We start from the raw sequence: 15,720 nt of genomic DNA, 5'->3' as shown, positions 1-15,720 counted from the left end.
CCTCCTGCTATATTCTTCTTCTTTTTTTCTTAACATATATTGCATTATTTGTTTCAGATGTACAGATCCGTGATTCATCAGTCTTGTACAATTCACAGCGCTCACCATAGCACATACCCTCCCCAGTGTCTATCACCCAGCCACCCCATCCCTCCCACACCCCACCACTCCAGCAACGCTCAGTTTGTTTCCTGAGATTAAGAATTCCTCATATCAATGAGGTCATATGATACATGTCTTTCTCTGATTGACTTATTTCACTCAGCATAACACCCTCCAGTTCCATCCACGTCGTTGCAAATGGCAAGATTTCATTCCTTTTGATGGCTGCATAATATTCTATTGTGTATATATACCACTTCTTCTTTAGCCATTCATCTGTCGATGGACATCTTGGCTCTTTCCACAGTTTGGCTATTGTGGACATTGCTGCTATAAACATTGGGGTGCACGTGACCCTTCAGATCCCTCCATTTGTATCTTTGGGGTAAAAACCCACTAGTGCAATTGCTGGATCGGATGGTAGCTCTATTTTCAACTGTTTGAGGAACCTCCACACTGTTTTCCAGAGGGGTTGCACCAGCTTGCATTCCCACCAACAGTGTAGGAGGGTTCCCCTTTCTCCACATCCCCGCCAACGTCTGTCGTTTCCTGACTTGCTAATTCTAGCCATTCTGACAGGTGTGAGGTGGTATCTCATTGAGGTTTTGATTTGGATTTCCCTGATGCCGAGCGATGTTGAGCACTTTTTCATGTGTCTGTTGGCCATTTGGATGTCTTCTTTGGAAAAACGTCTGTTCATGTCTTCTGACCATTTCTTGATTGGATTATTTGTTCTTTGGGTGTTGAATTTGATAAGTTCTTTATAGATTTTGGATACTAGCCCTTTATCTGATATGTCATTTGCAAATATTTTCTCCCATTCTGTCGGTTGTCTTTTGGTTTTGTGGACTGTTTCTTTTCCTGTGCAAAACCTTTTGATCTTGATGAAATCCCAGTAGTTCATTTTTGCCCTGGCTTCCCTTAACTTTGGCGATATTTCTAGGAAGAAGTGGCTGTGGCTGAGGTCAAAGAGGTTGCTGCCTGTGTTCTCCTTTAGGATTTTGATGGATTCCTGTCTCACGTTTAGGTCTTTCAACCATTTGGAGTCTATTTTTGTGTGTGGTGTAAGGAAATGGTCCAGTTTCATTCTTCTGCATGTGGCTGTCCAATTTTCCCAACACCATTTGTTGAAGAGACTGTCTTTTTCCATTGGACATTCTTTCCTGCTTTGTCAAAGATGAGTTGACCATAGAGTTGAGGGTGCATTTCTGGGCTCTCGATTCTGTTCCATTGACCTATGTGTCTGTTCTTGTGCCAGTACCATAGTGTCTTGATGATGACAGCTCTGTAATAGAGATGGAAGTTCGGAATTGTGATGCCGCCAGCTTTGCTTTTCTTTTTCTTATTCCTCTGGCTATTCGGGGTCTCTTTTGGTTCCATACAAATTTTAGGATTATTTGTTCCATTTCTTTGAAAAAGGTGGATGGTATTTTGATGGGGATTGCATTGAATGTGTAGATTGCTCTAGGTAGCATTGACATCTTCACAATGTTTGTTCTTCCAATCCATGAGCATGGAACGTTTTTCCATTTCTTTGTGTCTTCTTCAATTTCTTTCATGAGTATTTTATAGTTTTCTGAGTACAGGTCCTTTGCCTCTTTGGTTAGATTTATTCCTAGGTATCTTATGGTTTGGGGTGCAATTGTAAATGGGATCGACTCCTTGATTTGTCTCTCTTCTGTCTTGTTGTTGGTGTATAGGAATGCCAGTGATTTCTGTGCATTGATTTTATATCCTGCTACTTTACTGAATTCCAGTATGAGTTCTAGCAGTTTTGGGGTGGAGTCTTTTGGGTTTTCCACATACGGTATCATATCATCTGCAAAGAGTGAGAGTTTGACTTCCTCTTTGCCGATTTGGATGCCTTTGATTTCTTTTTGTTGTCTGTTTGCTGTGGCTAGGACTTCTAATACTATGTTGAATAGGAGTGGTGAGAGTGGACATCCCTGCCGCATTCCTGACCTTAGGGGAAAAGCTCTCAGCTTTTCCCCATTGAGAATGATATTCGCTGTAGGTTTTTCATAGATGGCTTTTATGATATTGAGGTATGTACACTCTATCCCTATACTCTGAAGAGTTTTGATTGAGAAAGGATGCTGGACTTTGTCAAATGCTTTTTCTGCATCTATTGAGAGGATCATATGATTCTTGTTCTTTCTTTTGTTAATGTATTGTATCACATTGATTAATTTGCAGATGTTGAACCACCCTTGCAGCCCAGTGATAAATCCCAATTGGTGTTGGTGAATAATCCTTTTAATGTACTGTTGGATCCTATTGGCTAGTATGTTGGTGAGAATTTTTGCATCCATGTTCATCAAGGATATTGGTCTGTAATTCTCCTTTTTGATGGGGTCTTTGTCTGGTTTTGGGATCAAGGTAATGGTGGCCTCATAAAATGAGTTTGGAAGTTTTCCTTCCATTTCTATTTTTTGGAACCGTTTCAGGAGAATAGGTATTAATTATTTTTGAAATGTCTGATAGAATTCCCCTGGGAAGCCATCTGGCCCTGGGCTTTTGTTTCTTGGGAGCTTTTTGATGACTGCTTCAATTTCCTTAGTGGTTATAGGTCTGTTCAGATTTTCTATTTCTTCCTGGTTCAATTTTGGTAGTTGATACATCTCTAGGAATGCACCCATTTCTTCCAGATTATCTAATTTGCTGGCATAGAGTTGCTCATAATATGTTCTTATAATTGTTTGTATTTCTTTGGTGTTGGTTGCGATCTCTCCTCTTTCATTCATGATTTTGTTGATTTGGGTCATTTCTCTTTTCTTTTGGATAAGTCTGGCCACGGGTTTATCAATCTTGTTAATTCTTTCAAAGAACAAGCTCCTAGTTTCGTTGATCTGTTCTACTGTTCTTTTGGTTTCTAGTTCATTGATTTCTGCTCTGATCTTTATTATTTCTCTTCTCCTGCTGGGTTTAGGCTTGATTTGCTGTTTTTTCTCCAGCTCCTTTAGGTGTAGGGTTAGGTTGTGTATTTGAGACCTTTCTTGTTTCTTGAGAAAGGCTTAATTTGCTATATACTTTCCTCTCAGGACTGCCTTTGCTGTATCCCAAATATTTTGAACAGTAGTGTTTTCATGTTCATTGGTTTCCATGAATTTTTAAAATTGTTCTTTAATTTCCTGGTTGACCCATCCATTCTTTAGTAGGATGCTCTTTAGCCCCCATGTATTTGAGTTCTTTCCGACTTTCCTCTTGTGATTGAGTTCTAGTTTCAAAGCACTGTGGTCTGAAAATATGCAGGGAATAATCCCAATCTTTTGGTACTGGTTGAGACCTGATTTGTGACCTTGGATGTGATCAATTCTGGAGAATATTCCATGGGCACTAGAGAAGAATTTGTATTCCGTTGCTTTGGGATGGAATGTTCTGAATATGTCTGTAAAGTCCATTTGGTCCAGTGTTTCATTTAAAGTCTTTATTTCCTTGTTGATCTTTTGCTTAGATGATCTGTCCATCAGTTAGGGGGGTGTTAAAGTCCCCCACTATTATTGTATTGTTGTCAATATGTTTCTTTGCTTTTGTTATTAATTGCCTTGTATAATTGGCTGCTCCCACGTTAGGGGCATAGATATTTACAATTGTTAGATCTTCTTGTTGGATAGATCCTTTAATAGGGTATAGTGTCCTTCTTCATCTCTTATTACAGTCTTTGTTTTAAAATCTAATTTGTCTGATATAGGGATTGCCACCCCAGCTTTCTTTTGGTGTCCATTAGCATGGTAAATGGTTTTCCACCCCCTCACTTTCAATCTGGGGGTGTCTTTGGGTCTAAAATGAGTCTCTTGCAGACAGCATATGGATGGGTCTTGTTTTTAATCCAATCTGATAGCCTGTGTCTTTTGATTGGGGCATTTAGCCCATTTACATTCAGGGTAACTATTGAAAGGTATGAATTTAGTGCCATTTTATTGCCTGTAAGGTGACTGTGACTGTCTATTGTCTGTGCTCCTTTCTCATCTATGCTGCTTTTAGGCTCTCTTTTTGCTTAGAGGACCTCTTTCAATATTTCTTGTAGGGCTGGTTTTGTGTTTGCAAATTCCTTTAGTTTTTGTTTGTCCTGGAAGCTTTTTATCTCTCCTTCTATTTTCAATGATAGCCTAGCTGGATATAGTATTGTTGGCTGCATATTTTTTCGTTTAGTGCTCTGAAGATATCATGCCAGTCCTTTCTGGCCTGGCAGGTCTCTGTGGATAGGTCTGTTGCCAATCTAATGTTTCTACCAGTGTAGATTACATATCTCTTCTCCTGAGCTGCTTTTAGGATTTTCTCTTTGTCTCTGAGACTCGTAAGTTTTACTATTAGATGTCGGGGTGTTGACCTATTTTTATTGATTTTGAGAGAGGTTCTCTGTGCCTCCTGGATTTTGATGCCTGTTTCCTTCCCCACATTAGGGAAGTTCTCTGCTATTATTTGCTCCAATATACCTTCTGCCCCCCTCTCTCTTTCTTCTTCTTCTGAGATCCCAATTATTCTAATGTTGTTTCGTCTTATGGTATCGCTTATGTCTCGAATTCTGCTCTTGTGATGTAGTAGTTGTTTATCTCTCTTTTTCTCAGCCTCTTTATTTTCCATCATCTGGTCTCCTATATCACTGATTCCTTCTTCTGCCTCATTTATCCTAGCAGTTAGTGCCCCCATTTTTGATTGCACCTCATTAATAGCCTTTTTGATTTCGACTTGGTTAGATTTTAGTTCTTTTATTTTTCCAGAAAGGGTTTCTCTAATAACTTCCACACTTTTTTCAAGCCCAGCTAGTATCTTTAAAGTCATGATTCTGAACTCTAGGTCCAACATCATACTAATGTCAGTATTGAGTAGGTCCCTGGCAGACGGTACTACCTCTTGTTCTTTTTGCTTAGGTGATTTTTTTCATCTTGTCATTTTGTCCAGAGGAGAACAGATGAATGAGAGACCAGAATGCTAACAGGTTAACAACGTCTCCAGCAAATATACTCTATAGAAATCAGAAAAGACCTGAAACCAGGGGACAAGAAAGGGAAAGAAAGAAGAGGGAAAAAAACGGAAAAAGAAAAAGATAAAAACAAATAAAAACAGAACAAAACAACAAAAACAACAGAATATGATCAAATATGATCAGGCTAGTGCATAGATCAGTGCCACACACTGGCTTTTGGGCATATTTTGGTCTGTCAGAAGAAAGTGCCTGCTAAAATTTTAAAGAAAGACTTATATATGTACAAAATAAGGTTTGATACAATGAGGGGATGGCAGATGACTGTAAAAATGAAAATTATAAAAGATTTTATAAAAGGACTTGATAAGATAAGAAGTTGTTTTTAAAAAGAAAGAAGAAGATTTAAAAAGAAAAAGAAAAAAGAAAAAAAAAGGGAGAGTGTGATCAGGCAGGAGACTAGAACAAAGCCATACACTAGTGATTTAGGGTATATTTTGATCCGTTAGAAGAAATTGTATCTCAAAATTTTAAAGAGAGAACAACTTATATATATATGCCAGAAATAAGGGTAACTACTATGAAGGGATAAAAATATGACTCTAAAAATGAAAAATATAAAATATTTTTTAAAAAAAGGGATTGATAAGATGTTGTTTGAAAAAGGGAAAAAGAAAAATTCAAAAAAAAAACAGTTAAAAAAATTAACTTTGAAAATCTAATGAATTATGGTAAAAAAGCCATGGATTCTATGTGCAGTATTCCCCTAGCGCTGGAGTTCTCCTGTTCTCCTTGATGGGTAAACTTGGTCTTGGCTTGCTGGCTGTTCGGGTTGATCTTCTGGGGGAGGGGCCTGTTGCCGTGGTTCACAAATGTTTTTGCCGGGGGCTGTACTGCCCCGCCGTTGTGAGTCCGGGCTAAGCAAGCTGCTCCGGTTTGCTATCAGGAGCTTTTGTTCCCTGCAAGCTCTTGGCACAGCTTTGGAGGACTAGGGTGAAAATGGTGGCCTCCCAATCTCCACCCGGAGGAGCTGAGAACTCGGGGCCCCGCTCCTCAGTGCGCCCCCAGAGAAAAGCAGTCACTCCCGTCTCCCTGGTCTCCGGCCGCACTCCGTGCTCACCCGGCCTGTGACCGAGCGTTTCTATCTCTGGCACCCGACCCCATGTGGAGTCTCCAAACCCAGCAGATCCCTGCGGTGCGCTCCTGCGCCGCTCCTCCTGGGGGAGGGAGGGGAGTCTCCCCGGGTCTGCCGCTTGTTGGGTCCCTGCTGGAGGAGCAGTGGCCCGACTGGGCCGCGGATCACAGTTTATGGCCACCCCGAGCTGAGAGCCTGCGCCTCGGCTCCGACTCTGCAGCCGGCTTCCCCGCTCCGATCCCCGGGAGCTCTCGCGCACTCAGGCACCCCCGGTCTTTCTGTGACCCTGAGGGTCCTGAGACCTCACTGTCCCGCCAGGGTTTCAATCTCAGCTTAGCCACTGGAGCGACGTCCCTCAGCGGAGCCGACTTCTAAACATTCCGATTTTGTGCTCCGGGGCTCTAGCACTTGCCAGAAGTGGCTAACGGGGCCCCCCTCCCCCACTGTCTATCTTCGTGAATATCACCTCAGATTCACTTCTCTGCACGTCCTACCTTCCAGAAAGTGGTTGTTTTTCTGTTCAGAGAGTTGCTGCTATTCTTTTCTACGATCTCCTGTTGAGTTCGTAGGTGTTCAGAATGGTTTGATCCCTATTCAGCTGAATTCCTGAGACCAGACGAAATCCAGGTCTCCTACTCCTCCGCCATCTTGCTCCCCCGTCCTTCCTTTTCTGAATCTTTGCAAGTATCTAAATTTCTTTTTTCTCTTGCTTTTCCTCTTGAAGCACTGTCAGTAGGCATCTGTACTGAGGGCAGGACATAACTATTTTTTTAAAAAATAAGACATTCTATTAGAATTACTTCACCTACTAAGTGATTTAATTTTGGCATTTTTTTAATTTCACTATTCTCCCCATTTGGGTCTTATGATCATTTCCTTTAATTGAGATCAATGTAGCAAAGACATTTGGTTGCCTGCGATAGAAACCCAATTTAAATGAGCCAACCAAGGGGTGCCTGGGTGGCTCAGTCAGTTAAGTGTCTGCCTTAGGCTCAGGTCATGATCGCAGGGTCCTGGGATCGAGTTCTGCATTGGGCTCCTTGCTCAGTGGGAGTCTGCTTCACCCTCTCCCTCTGCCGCTCCCCCTGCTTGTGCTCTCTCTCAAATAAATAAATAAAATCTTTATTAAAAATTGAGCTAACCAAAAAGAAGATAGGGTATACACAGGAGCAAAAGACCTAAGGAACCATATGCTTGGGGATTGGAACTGGCCTCTCTCCCTCCATCTCTTCCATGTTCATGTATCTATCTGATTTCATTCTCTCTCACTGGAGGCAAACACCAGCAGCCCCAAGTCCTAACCCCAAGTGCTCCTCATCTAATTTTAGATGAAGAGATCTTGGGCAAGAATTCTGATTGGCTGGACTTGAGACACCTGCCAGTGTCTGAGACCAATCATTGTATCCATACAAAAGGGAGTAAAGTAAGGGGCCAAGCCCAGGCCTTTCCACACCACCCCTCCCCCACGGCTCCCTGCTCCCCCCTGACTCTGGATGACCTCAGCCAGGTCTGTTTGCTGGCAAACAGAGAGAAGCAACCCCATTCTCTCTGGAAGTAATCTAGGACGTGGGGATTCTGTGGTTCTCTGTCACCCATATACATCCGACTGCAGGGACACACATCTTGTTTTCCTTTTTATTTTTAATTTTGTGTTTTTGTCTTTTTTATAAAACACACCTGAAAAAATACGTTTGCCAGTAGCAAAGTAAAATATACTACATGTTATGGGTGAGAGCAGAGTGCTGTAAAAGTTTGGAGGTAAGAGAGATCCTAGGTGACATTCGGATTAGGAGGTGAAGGGTGGGCAGGATTACCACCACAGCAGCGGGGGTGGGGGGCTGGGGGAGGGGAGGCAGGCATCAGCGAACTAAGGTTCTGAGAGAATCCTCGGGGGTGATCGCAATAGAGAGTGTCAGGGCCACGGGCAGAGTGGAAGGGTTCCAACAGGCGCCCCGGGGAACCAGGAGTAGCAGGCTTTGGCTGAGGCCTGTGAAGGCCAGAGTATGAGGATACATAAATTCTGGTATGTCTGTGTGAGAAACAGTCTCATTTCCTTATCGTCTCTCATTGTAGATTCCGTTTCCCTCATTAAATTCCAAGCTCCTCGAATCCCCGGGGAAAGGAGTGCCTTTATAGAAAGTCAGCTGTGTGCTGATGTTTTTTCTAAGTCTTCATAAATCATGTGAACCCTTTCATAAATCACGGAGAGCTGCCGTGGTCTCACAGCTGGTCTCCACAGATACTTCAGGGGAAGGCTTCTATTTGTCCCGGGCACAACTACCAGGACTCGGACAGTCCCAGACCCCCTCGTTGCTAGCTGCTACCCCTGCGGGTACCCAAGGCCTCTCACTGCCTCCGCTCCCCTCCCACCCACCGCACCTATGAAAACAGGAAAGACGCTGTTATCAGTCACTTATGCTTGATGATGGATTGATTAATTGCACTTTAACTGAAATCCAGTCACACAAGTATCACCTGGCTTCCAACCCTTCATTTGCATTTAATCCCTTTATCTTCCAATGTGGAATGAAAGGCTATTTTCTATGCTAAAAGAAATTCCAGGCTTTCACTGGTGGTGGCGGTGATGAGGAGAGAGAAAAGCAGGAAGAAATCAGAAATCAGGAGAGGAAGAGGGACGGGCTGTGAAACAGGAGAGAATATAGAAGAGGTAACAGAGGCAGGTGGAAACTGACATCGAGTGTGTCTGATAAATAAGATGCTTGTTAAATATTTATTGAGTGAGTGCTCATGGAATGCAGACATGGATGGATGCTAGGTTCAGAAAAATAGATTTTAAAAAAATTTTCTGCTTCAAACTAGACAGCAAGTTCCTTGGGGGAGAGAAACAGGACTTTTTTTTTTTTTTTTTTTTTTTAATTCCCTGGCACCTAGGATATATTGCCCTACTCAGTAAATAAGCAGAGACGTAATAAATGCATGCTGATTGAGGTGTTATATGTGTATTTAGCAAGTACTGCCTGAATTTGTTTCAGGTTTGGAGTCTGTTGATAAAATATTTTCTTAAGAGCCCCAAACCTCAATCTTTACTTCTAGACACTTGGCTTTTCAATTAGCTGTGCCCCGTAGGTCCATGGTTGATCTCTCTGTACCTCGGGTGCCTCATCCGTGAAGCAAGTAGTTGGGGTAGGTGAGCAAGTTTGAACCTGTGCTCCATGGAGCCCCACAGATTTCTGGAAGTGCCCCAAAGCCATCATGAGTAGAGGGGAACAAGGAACAGGCCCATCAGGGCAGAAAACCTCCGCCGCAGTGGTGCCTTGAGCTGCTTACCACCACTGCCTGCAGGGGCTCTGTGTCCAGGAAAGCAGATCCACGCTTACCTTTCAGTATTTTAAAGTCTTGAGTAAATTTTTATTTGGAGGAGTGAACAGTTCCAGGACCACTACACTTGATTTCTTAACTCAGAATTTCTTTAACTCCCTTATTTATTATTTTAGGACATTTTTCCTTGGGTAGTATCTCATAGCAGCTTCTCAATTTCTCATGATTAATGTCTTTTAATTAGCGATTTAAAACAATATAATTTCAAAGCATTTGCCAAATGTCTTCACATATTAGATGCTAGACTGCAAATAGAATTAGCCATAATCTTACCATTACTATTAACATATTTGATGGGCTCTCCAAAATAGTTGCAAAATCTTCAAGCTATATTCAAAATATTCATTGAATGGCAGTAATTAAAATTAATTTTTGGAAACATCACTGTGTTCCTAATCAGAAAGTTTAGTCATAGTTTCTGGATTCCTGGAGGGGAGGCAGTTTCCAATTAGTGATTTCTCTGCTGTGTTGTAATAGAAAAATATCAAGTCTCATATTAATGAAGAAGAGAACACAAATTCTCAACTGGGTGATAATTGGTGAATTATCTGGCTTAAGAAGATATGGGGAATTTAAAGTAAACATATGTTCAACTTCTGGCTTGATGATAACTGTAGTCAATATGTTTCACCTAAACTGATATTGGCTGACAAAAGAAACGAGGTGAGCAGCGATAGGATAACTTACGTTACATGAGTTGCAAGTCAATTTGGAATTCATAGACACCTCTGTGCCAAGAAGGAATAATTGGAGGCCAAGCTCCAGATAATTAATGTTGAGGTGCAATTATATGTGTGGTTGTGTTTAATGCGGCCCATCCAATATTTCTGGCACACAGAAAGATTGTACTTCCTTGCGGTTCGATGGCATCATGTGACTAGTTCTGGTCATATCTGATGTGGGTCTATTCTGAGCTAAGCCCGAATGCTAAGACGAGACCTCCCAGCACTCTCTTTCCACCCAGCGTGACTCTTGGCAGCTGGGTCACTGAATCCCCACAGATACATAGTTGCCCCGTGTCACTGAGAAAGAGACCATGGTGGCTTTTGCCATTGAGATGTGAAGTTTCATCACTGCGCATAATCTGATAAAATATGTGAAAGAGAAATTTGTTTCAACCAGGTGGTAAGTAGTCTTTCTCTTCTAAGCAAATTGGGAAATTTGCTCAAAGCCAGACCATGGGCAGGGGTTTGGGAGATAAGGCAGCCCACCCCTTCTGAGAAAGCCTAAAACTGCATTTATTCCTCAGGCTCCCATGGAATACTTAAATACTCTCAGGGACACTCAAAGAACCAACTTTAATTGGAAGCGTATGACTTTGCTTCTCCCATCTTGAAGTTTTTAAATGGCATGTGTCATATTTTTTGAAAACAAGACCAGTTAGGGTAAAAAAATAAATAAATAAATAATTCCCTGTAATGTTTTTCATTTGAACAGGACTCTGAAATTTTTCCACAAACCTTTATTTTTCCAGCTTATTTTTTTTTCACTTTACAAGAAAGACTATAAAAAGAAAAAAAAAATCAGAACATCTCCTCTCTCACAATCCTGGTCAGTGTCTTCAAGTCCATTGGTGATACATCACGCACACCTTTTTAAGGCAACTTTGGGTCTTAATAAGCTTCATTTCCAGGGCTGAGCTAATAGCTGCTGGAAGTGGTGGAGTCCCCATTGGAGAGGAGCGGAGGGGAGCTCTTTCCCGGAATGAGTCACACCATCCACATGACAGCTGAGCTCAGTGGTTCCTATTGGCCAGAGTTCCAGAGTTATTCCCCCCACTCTTGTTTTTACAGCAATATTAATTCCATTCCTATGAACTGAATTTTGGACAAGTTCCTCCCTGATTTTTAAAAACATTAGTAGTGAATCAGGATGGGCCCCAAAACAAGAAAAAACACACAAAACTTCTGCATGATTCCACTCATATTAGACCATAAGTTCATCAATTCTTGCCCTTATACTTCTTTTCCATCATTTAGTTTACTGAAAAAAATTGAATGAGTGTAATAGTCTATCTATCCTGCAATTAACCACTTGGTCACTAAAAGTTTCATTGGTAAAACAAAATGGGATGTAAATTTATTTATTGGGGGGGTACCCCTTGGGAATTTTTTAACATAAAGTTCTCTTTCCCCTCCCTACAAATGCCAAGGACCATCTGTATTTTAGAGTCTCACTCAAAAAGCATGGAAGTGAAGCATTTAATACCCATGGCTACTTAACTAACTTCAGTAGTTATTCAACTTATCTCTTTAAAATATAACACTTGAAACCACAGTGCCCAAATATAGCTTTAATTCCAAGCTGTGATATATTTTTCACATTTAACTGTGGAACTTTATAAATTTACCTTTTGACAACTGAGCTTCATAAGGCTCTGAAAATGCAGGGTGACAGACACAACGCTTAACATGGTCCATTTATAGTCATCACTGGTAAGTCGTCATCTGTCGGGCAACTGAAAAGCAAACATCTTAGCTTTGAGGGTGGTGATAACACCCCTGTATCACTTAGGCTCCCACAGAAGAGCCTGCTTGAACCAGTGACCCTCGTATGCTGGTAGCCCGGCCAACGTACTGCCATCATTCTAATCACATTCTGACACCAACACAGATGCTCTGATTTTATTTATTTATTTATTTATTTACTTATTTATTTAACTTTTGATGCTCTGATCTATTTTAAAGTATTGTTAACAAAATACATTGTTGCCCCTAATTTTTTGGTCATCTGCTGGGACAATATATGAATGATATCTTTAACTTAAATTTCCCTTTTGTGAGTTTCCCCCTTGAAACCACACAGTTTGCTAAGGGTTTGCTTCTGAAGACAATGTTCACTGGAGACAGGCTTACGTGAAGGAGAAGGAGAAGCATGAACATCATCAACAACAACAGAATTTACAGAAAAGCTCTTTAAATGTGATGAACCCTCTGCATTCCGTATTATCTACAGCATTTATAGACAGCACTATGTTAACCAAGTGTGTGAGGACATGGACCATGACCTTAGGTCTGTTCACGAAACAAGTTAAAAAATCATGCTGCAAAGAGTTACGGCTCACAGAGAGCTGCAAAAACGTTGAGCAAGTGTAAGAATAAGAAACAATGCATACATTTTATGTATAAGCAAGAGGCTAAGTAAGGAACACGGGATAATAACAGACTCAGCAGGGAAGGGCTCAGTTAGTGGATTTTCCATGTCAACATCCCAGAAATACTTCTGAAGACATCCAAGGCTATATCAGGCGTGTGTACACAAGCACACATATATGACAAAATAATCTGTCTGAATTTGAACTGCTAATGATTTATTGACATCATCAAGCAGCTGTTAATACTAACTATGATGATTTTAACCTTTTATTAAGCACTTTGCATGGATCAGGTCATAGGTTATAAGCTTGTATTCTGGGTTGGTTAATTATTATCCTCATTTGGTAAAGAAGGAAACAGAGGTGCAGACAGATTGATTAAGTGTTGGCAAATTGTGAAGCTCAGATTGGAGCCTCCATCTCTCTGAATTCACATGGTTGCTCTGAAAATTGATGCTTTGTTCAGTTAACTGTTTGCTTGGTTTGTTTTCCTTAATGCATCGGAGAGCTGAGTAAGCAAATCAGGGAAAAAGAGAACCAAAAAAATCCGGTAAAAACCCTCTGCAGAATGGAGTATCTTGGAGAAAAGAGAGGATGGTGTGACCCCAAGTGCAACAGTTGAGTATTCTTTCCCTTTCCCTCATCCCTGCTCCCAGAAGGAGCCTGGACACTGGCCTGGAGCCACAAGTTAAAAAAAATCAAACACAGAGTAGAGCCTGAGGCTAAGGCCATTCATTCCCCGAAGGTGACCCCTAGAGCAGCTCGGGCGCCCACACTCAGGGGAGTGCTGGAGGAGCAGAAGAGACACGGAGGCCCACCAGCTTCTGCTGGTCAAGTGCGCGCACACATTAGACTGAATTCCCCAACACTCGAACTGCCTGAATGAAGGCTGCATATGCCTTGAGCTTTCTTAAAAGAAAGGGAATGGGTTTTCCAGACCAAAGTTTTCCTGGAATTCTGTGTCTGTGGAATATGTACATATATTAAAAATATGTATGTCCATACACACAGATATATATACATATTCCACATATACATCATTTGATATATGTATATGAATTGTCTAATTAAACTTTTTAATATAATCTCATGTTGAGTTCCAGCTGTGTAATTTCAATATTCTGTGAATGCCTGAAGACAGAAATGTGCCACAGGGCAATACTCCATGACACTACCTGGGGGATTTCATGACTTGGAAGCATGGAAGAGATTCAGTCTCATTCCCAGTCATCTGTTTAAATCAACTTTCCCTAAGACTTCCAGCATCCCAAACAATCTGTTTTAGATGTAGCAGCCAGGATCACAGAGAGAGCAGTTTTAGGCATTTTTAGACTAAAATATACACTTTGTTCTCAGCAACAAACATGACTTTGAGATTATCATCTATATCCTCTTCTCTGCCTTTGCATCCCTAAGGCATAATAATTCTGTGCAGCTCAGTTCAAAATCGAACCTTCTGGACTAGCACAAGAGAAGCAGCCCTCAGGGAAATGGGGTGTGGGAGCCGGCGCACAGTGGATCTGGCCACTGCTGCCTTCTTGGAAGCAGAGTGGGGGGCTCTGCCCTGGTCAGGCCTTCCTGTCCTGAGGAGAGTGAGCTGGGAGTGAATGGCTCCCCTCAGGGAAAACCTTCCTTCTTTCATTGCTGGAGCCCAAGGGATATATTTTTCTTTCTTTAAGATTTCCAGCCTCCCTACTTGGTCTCATTACTGCCAAGTTGCACACAAACATGCCCTTTAATCCAGACGTTTTCCGGGCCCTCTGGCCACATCTTGATTTCTTCTCCTGGTTAGGGTTCCATGCTGGGCCTGGTGCTCACACAGAATTGCACGTGGGGAAATTGCCTAATAAATCATAGTGATCATGGGCTCCTTATATAAATGGGGTTTTTCTTCATATATCTTCTATCTGGTGCAAAATGCATTGAGGACTGATTTTCTATGAGTAATTGTGCAATTTTATGCATTTGCAAGAACTCGGGTCTTTAATAAATCAGACCTTTGGAGTCCTTGGAGTATTTTTCTTTATAGCACAGACCTGAACATTTTGTATGGTTTGTGGTCATTTGTTTTTTTTAATATTCTGGTTGGTTTTCAGTTTGCTTGGTGGTGTTGGCTGCAGACTTGTAATTTCTGCTAGAGTTGAATTTTCCACTCAGAGCAATTTTATAGCTCTCCAGTGTTCATGGAGACCAGAACGAACATTTTTGCCAATTTTGACCAACTTCATTGACAGACTCAGAATCTTAAGTGTGGGCCAGATAATGGACGTAATTCATATCTTACAAGCACCCCTGTTGATTTGCCCAGAATCTGATGCTGGCCTCCTGTGAATAACATTCTCCAGCCTTCCCATCGGGGTGTCTTGGAGTACGCAAGGCCCTATCCCACACGGAACACAAATGTTATCCCTCATTTCTAGCACACACTCTTCGGGGTCAGTAGAATCCTTCGGGAGAGATCTAGTGTCTACACAACCCTGAATATTTTTCCTTTTGATTATGTATGAGGTGAGAGAACATTTAATGTTCAGAGCTGAAGCAGAATTATCACTCATCAAACCATCAGACTGGTTTTATGAAGAAAAACCGTATTATAGTAGTCTACCGCATGGAAAGGCAACATGATTTTAGAGAGGCTCTCTCATTCTGTTTTACAGGAATGATCTCAGGAGAATGACAGATAACTCCGATGTCATTTAAGGATAGCTGACATAAGACAATACTTGCCTAATGTCATATATCAAGGCAATGAAGACTCAACACACGGATCCATTGTACATCATCTAGCTGTAGCTAAAATTAATGCTAATTATTATGTATAAGCAGGAGCTCTAAGTGAGTTTCAATTCCACACGGGGAACAACACCTTCGTAGAAGTTGGGGGAAGGGAATTCGCAACATTTAGACATCTGTTCTATGGCCCATGCCTTGCCTTTATTAAACCTAATTAAATCTGGAAGGAAGGAATCACGGATCGCATTAAAATGTAATGTTACTCTGTAAACAGAGTCACCACTCAAAACAGGAAAATTAAGGAACATACACAAGATCGCACAGCTGATGATTGGCAGACTTGAACTAGAACCCAGGTTCCCCCCCCATGACATGGTTATCTCCTTCAACTTA

General features: G+C 41.5%; 1 long non-coding RNA gene across 1 annotated transcript; it reads left to right on the top strand.

Moving 5' to 3' along the window:
- Positions 1–8,114: 8,114 nt before the first annotated feature.
- On the top strand, positions 8,115–15,472 carry LOC113910950. The gene is made up of 3 exons (XR_003516332.1): positions 8,115–8,184; positions 13,101–13,211; positions 15,252–15,472. It is a non-coding gene; the product is annotated as an uncharacterized LOC113910950 (long non-coding RNA).
- Positions 15,473–15,720: the final 248 nt, after the last annotated feature.

The sequence above is a fragment of the Zalophus californianus genome, chromosome 12 (assembly GCF_009762305.2).
Source record: "Zalophus californianus isolate mZalCal1 chromosome 12, mZalCal1.pri.v2, whole genome shotgun sequence".
NCBI classification, from domain to species: domain Eukaryota; kingdom Metazoa; phylum Chordata; class Mammalia; order Carnivora; family Otariidae; genus Zalophus; species Zalophus californianus.
This window is presented reverse-complemented; position numbering and strand designations above follow the sequence as displayed.